Source organism: Pseudophryne corroboree, chromosome 1 (assembly GCF_028390025.1).
Source record: "Pseudophryne corroboree isolate aPseCor3 chromosome 1, aPseCor3.hap2, whole genome shotgun sequence".
Taxonomy (NCBI): Eukaryota; Metazoa; Chordata; class Amphibia; order Anura; family Myobatrachidae; genus Pseudophryne; species Pseudophryne corroboree.
Genome location: NC_086444.1, coordinates 520,555,417 through 520,565,076, shown reverse-complemented (window position 1 = coordinate 520,565,076; position 9,660 = coordinate 520,555,417). Strand labels below are relative to the sequence as shown.

Here is a 9,660-nt window from a genome sequence, read left to right as displayed (position 1 = left end):
TCCGAAATATCGGTCTTTTAATACAATATAATAATAAAAGTTAAATTTTATCTTAATTTAGTGCACCTAGCAGTACAACCCCATTCTCTTTTTGTTCAACAGGTGTTATACATGGTTGTCTTAGGTAGAACCCCCGATACGAGATTATAGGATCTTTCCAGACATTATAATCGGGGTTCTGTTCAGATATCCTATATGGCATTTGGAGAGTGCAGATTTTTCTTTGTTTCTTGTTGTCGGCTTTGTACTAAACAGGGCTACCTACCCAAAGTGGTGTCCAGGTTCCATATCAACGAACCTATTGTGGTACCGGTCTTTCTTGAACCAGGACTTTCAAACGAGGAAGCCTCATTGGCTATAGTCCGTGCTCTCAGAATCTAAAACTTATTTATTATTCATCTTTTATGGATTTCACAAACAGTGCTGGCCAGCCACTAAACAAACATTGGCATGATGGCTCCACATGACCATCTCACAGGCTTACACGCAGGCTGATCTTCCTGTTCCAAGTACAGTTTCTGCTCACTCTACTCGCTCTGTGGGTAGCACACCGTGGAGTGTCTGCTGAACAACTGTCCAAGGCTGCTATGTGGTCTTCTGCCTGCATGTTTCTTAGGTTCTATGCCTTTTATACGTTTGCCTCTCAGGATGCAACCTTTGGCCACAATGTCCTCCTTTCAGCTTAGGAGTTCATATTACAACTGTTGGGGCCATCTCTAGTGTTAACCCTGCAGAGTTTCGTTTAATGATGCTGTTGCATTGTGACGTCATAACCCAACCGTAGCATTCCGCAAAAAACTGCTTCCCCACCCCCCCAGTGGAGTTGTACTAGAGGAGGGGGAGCGGGAAATCTGTGATCTCCAATCGCAGCCTCTGTTCGGGTCACTGCTGATGTCACCAACCCGGCAATATGCCGGGCTAGGCACACCTGTGTGAAAGGTGCCTCAGCGGGTCGCGCCTGTGTATGGCTCCCGGGTGTGACCCGCCATATGTGGTCTGGAAGGGGTATTACTTAGCTTGCCGTCGCAGATGACCATCACGACTGATAGTCGCAATGATTGATCCTGGACTCTGACTCCGGTCACAGTGCTGCGATTGCAATTACAGCATGGAGGTGTGCAACACCTCATACTGCATTTGCATTGCTAAGGATCGCATTTGCAAAGCTGCTGTGAGCAGCTTTGCAAATACAATCCATATTGCAAGGGCCATTGCGTGGTTTCCTGTAGTTCAAATGAATTAAGTAACTGAACATATCACCATTCTCTCTAAGATCAGCACCTGTTTACTAACTACAGTGCTTTTAGTTCCTGTGAATGATGCTGGGAAAATAAATAAAGCCTGCACTTTTCCAAAAGAACAGTTACATACAAATACATTCAGGAGGCATTAAATATAATTGATTTCTTTTGATGTGAACAGACCACTTTTTTATCATTGTGCATTCAGATGTACTGTATTTTTTATATTGTAAATCTGGCAAGAAGATTTATTACCGAAGATTGATTACTGTAGGTGAGACGCCAAAGACAATATGCCTCCAGCAGAGGCACATGGCTTGAGACTGACCAAAACAAATAAGTGCATTCACAGAGAGCAGCTACTTTTGTTAATACTTGGCGGTCTGGTAGTAACATTGGTGAGGTACTCAGTTCCAAGGGGTATGGGTCATTAGGTCAACCACTATTGGTCGACATGAACAAGGTCGACATGAGGTTTTTTACTTTTTTTGGTGACGTTTTCGTCGTTAAGTGACGGGGAACCCCAATTAGTGCGCTCGGCACAGATTACTATTCCCAATCGTAGTCCACGTGGACTGTAAAGTATGAAAAAGTTTTAAAAAATGTGAAAACACATGTCGACCTAGTACATGTCAACCTAATGACTGTCGACCGAAGTGTGGTCAACCTAATGACCGTATCCCGTTCCAAGCACCATCTTTCCTTCATTGCATAATTGGATATGGGGAATTGTTTCAGTTTAGGGTTCTCTGTTTTAGTGGTATTTTTATAAACAGAGGATAAAAAATTGATAGAATATAAATAAATATATAATAAATATAGATGGGCCATTAATACGGATACATTCTATCCTAGTGATATATTTTATACTGCAATTTTACTGTCCAATTTGTTTCGGCATTTTTCATAATGTAAGTACTTTAGGCTTTCAATAAATTGTGTTAACCTGCACCTTACTAGAGGTGAATAGGGTTAATGCGCTTTTAGATTTGTTGCAATCACTAGGAGAATTTCTCAAGCTATATTGTTTTATTGGTAAATGTTGCTTTAATCCACTTTTAAATTACAAACCTTTTTCTTCTAAAGAAGTCGTAAATGATTGATAAAACACTTTACTGTATAGATGATGTATATAGATTTGTAGAAGAGAAATAAAACATACTGTGTGTTTTTTTACTAATGCATAGGAATAAAACGTGGCAGATGAAGGTAATCTAAAGGGCCCTACACATTGATCGTTCCGCCACCGAGCTGCCCGACGGCGGATCTGGCCGACGGGTGACCCGGTGGCGGGGGGGGGGCAGTGACGGGGGGAGTGGAGTTTCTTCACTCCCCCCGTCACCCGGCTCCATAGAAGTGCAGGCAAATATGGACAAGATCGCATGCACAGGTGACAGGGCACCAGCGATGAACGAGCGCGGGACCGCGCATCGTTCATCGCTGGCGCCTCCACACTCAATCATATGAACAGTATCTCGTTCATTAATGAATGAGAGAGTTCATATCTTTGAATATTATCGCCCAGCGTGTAGGGCCTATTACTCTATCAAACAGAATTATGATGTAATACATGAATAGATTTCATGTCTGTAGCATGTAACTCTATGGCAGCATGAAAGCACTATACACAGTGATCTCTATAAGTGACTTGCAGTCTAGACTTGTACTGTGTAGCACCTTTCAGCAGGCTCCTTTGATAGTAACATTTCCTGTCATTGTAGCTCACTTGGCAACCCACACAAGTTTCCTGGAGGAATTATTTTATCCTTGAAGCAATCTCCTATGATCACACAAGTGTGGGGAAACACCTGAGCTGCTTTGGCCATTTGAAATTAAACAATGTTAGCAAACTGCATAAGAATGCTGTGTGATACGGCCACATGTCTTTTATCAGGGCATGGGGGGTAATTCCAAGTTGATCGCAGCAGGATTTTTGTTAGCAATTGGGCAAAACCATGTGCACTGCAGGGGAGGCAGATATAACATGTGCAGAGAGAGTTAGATTTGGGTGGGGTGTGTTCAATCTGCAATCTAATTTGCAGTGTAAAAATAAAGCAGACAGTATTTACCCTGCACAGAAATAAAAGATCAGTGCGATGACGGGGGCCATTTGAATATCGCACTTCTACTGTATTTCCCACCGCTTTAGATGGGAGATAGAGGGCACGTGGACATTTGAATCCCCCCCCTTCCCCCCCACTGTGTCCAGTTTCAAAATGATATATGCATGTACCCCTGAGGAAGTCACATTAGAACACAGGAGGCTGTAGGTGAAATGCGTTGGGTGTAGACATCCACCTGTCTTACTGTACAGTATGCTATATTGGTCTGAGCTTGGATCTCTCCAGTGAACACTATTCTGGTTAAGATTAGCTGTCTCTGATTTTAATGAATGTATGTGTGATACTTTTTGATACTTTTTTTTATACAAAAAGTTTGAATTAAGCTTTGATGGTATTTGTAAGTTTCTTCCAAAGATTATATTGTGAAACTGAAATCTTATTATCCTGAGAAAAGGCATAGTGGATGGAATAATCTTTGGAATTTGTTAAGGTAAGCCAATACAATATGTTTTTTATATGGTAATTCACAAAGAATGATTTCACATTTGATGGCATCACGAGTTATTGTACTAGGAGAAGCCCTTGGTTTTTCTTTTTCATGGGTGTATCTACAAGGGCTGTTTGAAAAGTAATGAGACTGCCTGTTTTTCTGTTCCATAGGTAGATATGGCAAATCTATGCTAGTTATTGTAAAGCTCATACATCAATGTGTCTGAACCTGTGTTTGGACTCGTAGTGTTCTTCGTTTGGTCACAGCGAGTGGAAGATCGTACGTTTCATCATGGCGGATGAGGAAGGGACTGGAGGCATCCAAGTACAACAAGGGGAATTTAAAGCTTGTGATATGATAATCACCTCCTTTATTAAAGCATTAATGTGGAGAAATAGACTAAGGTATTAATTAATAAAAACATTTATTCTTTTTTTCCTGAACGGCAAAATGGTCTTTAACTTCCGGATTACCCTCCTATTGACATTAGAGATGAGCGGTTTGGATTCAGTTACACTCAGATCTGAGAACATCATCTTACTGGCAATCCTGTATTCATATGTTTTGGGTTGTCCATAAGATAAATCCGAATTTGTGAACTTGTCAAAAGAACCAAATTCTGAACTGAACTGCTCATCTCAATTAATATGTATACAGTATATTGTGCAGTGAAATAATCTCCATTAAATCTATATAATAGTGAAAAATAGCATGAATAGTGTAATAACATCTAAAAAGTTTATTTTTTAGTAGAGTCATCTTTCCAATGACGCCATCCATCTTACTGGTTCCTTCCAGACACCCTATTGGAATCTCTACAGACAAGCTTGTTTTATATATGCCTTTTTAATCCCCTATTGTCTTTATGCTAAAATAAACTTTTTAGATGTTGCACATACGCACACTGAATTGTAGCGCTGGTATGATCATATCACTATTTCTGTGTTGTCAAGAATGAGGTTTGTGGTGAGTCGTGAGATAAGGAGTTGGTGGTGCTTTAAACAATAGCCGAGCTGGTCGTATAAAAGTCCTTTTCATAGATATATTGATGAGAAATACAATAGCCAGGCACAACTGGAAAAGCCCCCAAAGGTCGACAGGCTGGGGTGCTCATGGTGTCACAAATACAGAGATCCAGTCTGTTACAGGAGTCCGGAGGTGCAAGTGGTGTGGCAATGAGACGGAAGGCGGCAAACTGTAGGTCTCACAGCAAGACGGAATCCGCTAAGGAAGTGAGGCTGGACTAAGACCTCTGGAATTGTATCAGCTGCAGGGATGAGCTTAGAAGCACAGGACTGCAGAGGGGCTAGGATGCCGCTCCTTAGGGTGGACAATGCAGTAGCACTTGCTGATTAAGCAGAGGCCAGCAAAATACCCCCTGATGCCTCCTGATTGGCCAGTGGTAACTATAGCAACAGACGATTAGAGCAAACAAGTCACCTGAGGAAAATCCAAAATGGTAGCGGCACTTCTGGTTTTCAAACACTCTGAGCCCAAATCCAAGATGGCAGCTGTGGCACTTCCGGTTTTCAAAACTGACCCCCCTTCTGAGTCCAGAGACCCCTGACAGCATGTCAGCCACTCTTGCCTGTCATCAGTACCCCATGCCACATCCAGATGGCCCCCGCCAGAGCACACAAACCGGTAAGTCCAGACACAGGAGCGTCCCTGCAACCCAGACCGTGACGGTTGTTTTTTGATGTGTTGTACCTTATTTAAAATACTGTACCTAGTAGGCACTTCTTTTTCATCTTCACAAGTTTTACTAAAGCTGGCCGTATACCAGAATGATATCGTTCCAACCAGCCAACTAGTTTATATGCATTTCTAAATTAGTTACACAAAGTAGGAACATTTTGTACATTTTATCTATTTTCATACTAACTAGATTGTCAATTAGACCAAATGAACGCCACTTTTAGCATAGTTGCATCACCTACAGTATACTGAAAAGACAACCACTTTAATTCCCTGTAAGTGCCCTAATGTGAACTAATAATAAAAATATTTTACTGACTAACAGACCTGTCACTTTTCCTTAAGACTAGTCTGGTTAACAGATATATCAGGTCCATATTACATAATCAAGCTTGTACCTAGTCTTTAGGTTTGCTCTGAAAGACTCGCGTCCCTTACCATCCATCAGTTTTCTATAGGCCATTAATAATTTATCTCCTTTTATCTGCAGATGGCAATTCATTTAATTTCTGGAGCATTAATTTATTTTAAGAAACAGGTACTGTATTTCAAACCATTCAAAATGCTGTTTTATGCTCCCTGTAAAGCGTTTATAGCGGTAGGTAAAACTTCCTTCAAAAGAATATTTCTCATTCTGCTTGAATTTTACAGGTTTGTAAAAATAATATAAATATATACATATATATATATATATATATATATATATATATATATAATTTTTTTTATTTTTTTTATTTGATTTCCAAATTTGTGTTTGTCTTCCAAAACAATTTGAAAAGGAGATAGCGTCCAACTGTTCACTTGCTCTTCAGGTATAAACTCGTACAAGCATAATTTTGTGTTTTGGAAGGGAATTAAAACTTACCTGTTTTTATTAAGTGGGTGATGAATGGGTGTTATGTCTTTTTTTGTTCTACTGCATGCTTCACTTGCTGCAAACCACTGGGTGCACAGTTATGTCTATTTCTGTTTGGTGTTTTCAGAACATGGCATTGTAAGTACAGGTTATTCATTACTGAAACACAAGCAACGTGCTTCATAAAGGTAACAGACTCCTCAGTCTAATATGATATACATAAGGAAAAGAACAGGATATTCCTGCAAACATAAGATTAGAAATTACTTTCTTTATTACCATTGGAAGTGAATCGGTTATTAATTGTAAACAATTCAGTTTTAAATAAGTAATTTTGGTGAGATATAACTTATTAGGGTGTGATATGACCATAAATGTCACTAATTTATTGAATATGGGTGAATGCTCAACAAAATAAATGTACACAAGGTACATCCAAGAATACACATACTGTACGGGCAAAGGAGGCCCACACAGTATATGCGCAGAATGTACAGGTATACCTGGAAGTGACTCGGCACATATACATATATTTTTTTTTTGCCTTCATCTCGCTCTCATTACTCATGTTTATGGATGAGTGGGTTCGGTTCTCAGGGATCCAAACACCCCCAAACTTAATGTTTCGAGCAGGGGTCTGAGTCTGGCTTTGGTTTTCCCACCAGACTCTGATCCCAGATTGAGGCAAAGCATCATCATTCCACTGTCAGATCTCGTGGGTTTTTGATCCCATATGTAAGACACTGCCCATTGGCACCATCTTCACTCCAGCATTGGAGAGTGAGGGAGAGAGAACTCTCACTCTCTGTGGGTGGTGGAGTCACTGTGTGTTTTGTTTAGGGGTGCTGTCCTGTGCTGTTAGGGGTGCTGTACAGGGGTTCTGTTCTGTGATGTTAGGGGTGCTGCGGTCCTGTGCTGTACAGGGGTACCATCCTGGGGTGCTGTTAGAAGTGCTGTACATTGGCACTGTACAGGGGTGCTGCCCTGTTCTTAGGGGTGCTGCTGTCCTGTGCTGTTAGGGGTGCTGCCCTGTGCTGTAAGGGGTGCTGTGCAGGGGAGTTATCCTGTGCTGTACAGGGGTGCTGCTGTCCTGTGTAACTGTCCTGGGGTGCTGTCCTGGGTGCTGTAAAAAAGGTCATCAGAGAGAATTATATTTGGGTGGGTTATATTGTTTCTGTGCAGGGTAAACGCTGGCTGCTTTATTTTTACACTACAGTTTAAATTTCAGTTTGAACACACCCCACCCAAATCTAACTCTCTCTGTACATGTTATATCTGCCCCTCCTGCACTGCACATAGTTTTGCACATTTGCTAACAAATTTGCTGCTGTGATCAACTCAGAATTAGGTCCATTGATGGATGAAAAATACTGAATTCGCCCCCAATATACAATAAAACTTTAGGCAGTTTACAAAAGTGGATTTTTGTAACTTTGCATATGCACACATATGAGGTTTAGAGAATTGAAAACCACAAAATCTAAGATGTAGTTTTAGTTTGCAGTTCCCTAAGCAAAGGATAGTAAATATTATGGATGGCAAAATAAACCATCCTTTAATATCCCCCTACTTTACTGTATGTCTCAGGGAGGCCTCCAGCTCCATACCTTGACCCAGAAGGCCTTGGCGAGAATCCTAAATTGAATTGATTGATATAATTTAGTGCAATTTTACTTTTTTCCCTTTTTCTCTTTATGTTAAATAATGTAATATTTTTAATACTATGTGCATATTCTATAAATATTTGTAATATATATATATATATATATATATATATATATATATTCACTGAACTCTGAGAGGAGCACATCACCTTTGTTGGATATCCCTATATTATTATATTTGCAGAAGGCTGTTTTACATCTTCTAAAGTTCAGTGGTAGACATTTATCTGCATTCCATAGCGGTCATTTTAGACCATTGTTGAGATACTGTATATTAGTGTATGGACACTTTTTTCCCATAATGGAGCCACATCACGCTGAGATTTTTCATACTAATTATTAGTCTGCTATCATATCCAGTTAGCCTGGTTTGAATAGAGGTTTATACATTTCATCAGATTTTCTTCACATCATTGTTTGAGCATTTTGATAAAGTACCCCTGATGAAGTACCGATAGGGACGAAATGCGTTGGATCAATCTATTCTACTTCTGTATCATATGTTTCAACAAACAAAAACACTAAAAACTGAATGTAAAACCGGATATATCCTAAGACGGCCTCTGTAAAATCACAAAGACGTATTATGTTTTATTCTGTACTTTTCTGAATAAACTTTATTCTATGTAATTGAAAATGGTTTTGTTTTAAACTGAAGTACTAATATTATCGAAATAGTACCATACATGTAAGCACCCTCAGATCTGTTTGCTGTTTTCCCCCGAACCTTTGCTAACAGGAGGTTCTTCTAAAGGTGCTGCTCTTTGATTCTCAACGCAATTGGGTACCCTCCTTTGTTTTTATATATATATATATATATATATATATATATATATTGAACACCATAGCTTATTGAACACAGAGCATTAACAATCATCCTTGCATGTATCTTTAAAAAGGGGGTAGATAGTCAAATAATGTCTTCATCTTTACCTGCATGGTGGGCTAGTTCAACACCCTAGACCCCATGCTTCATACAAACATAGAATTTGACAACTGATAAGAACCACTTGGTCCTTCTAGTCTGCCCCTTTATATCACTTTCAGACAGAAAATCCAGCAATTACCCAGCATTTCAGTGCCGGGTCATGTTGCCGGACTCTGTCCCCCACTTTCACACAGAGAAGCAAATTACTGGGTCAAGAATTTCTACCCGGTAATATGTGGATCAAAACAGGTATTTCGTCGGTGTGAAAGGGTCAACCCGGGTCTCCAACCCTGGTAAAGAATTTCATCCCAAGTTGACAGTTTCACACACAGAAAAAGGACCCTTGTTTTTCATGAAATTTCTGGATAGATCTGTTTCACCCGGTAATTTCATTTTCTGTGTGAAAGGGGTATTATTTACCTTTCGGTTACCTCACCCTATTTGATCCCCAGTTCTTTGTAAGGATACCTTTTTGTAGCTTCAGACTTGTGACAAAATATTTAGCTCTTATGGGCTTTTCAGACCCTCTTAAGCTGTCACTGAATCAGGATTTTAGATGTTATATTGCAAGAAGCAGTATGATGTGTTAATGTTCTGTGCTCTAGTTGGGGGAGAGTGAAGTTAGAGATAAAATTGAGAAGAAATGCACATAACTCAAAGAGAAGCCGACTATGCTCCAGATATGTGCATGTGATAAAGAGAAATATCATGGTGAGCTAG

The 9,660-nt window shown here is 39.9% G+C and overlaps 1 long non-coding RNA gene across 1 annotated transcript in view; it reads right to left on the bottom strand.

Annotated features, from left to right (window-relative positions):
* Nucleotides 1–6,599: 6,599 nt before the first annotated feature.
* The window catches only part of LOC134912667 (uncharacterized), a 70,125-nt gene continuing 67,064 nt past the window's right edge, over nt 6,600–9,660 (bottom strand). The window contains exon 2 of the long non-coding RNA XR_010176980.1: nt 6,600–7,471. This is a non-coding gene — a long non-coding RNA (uncharacterized LOC134912667). The remainder of the gene's footprint in view (nt 7,472–9,660) is intronic.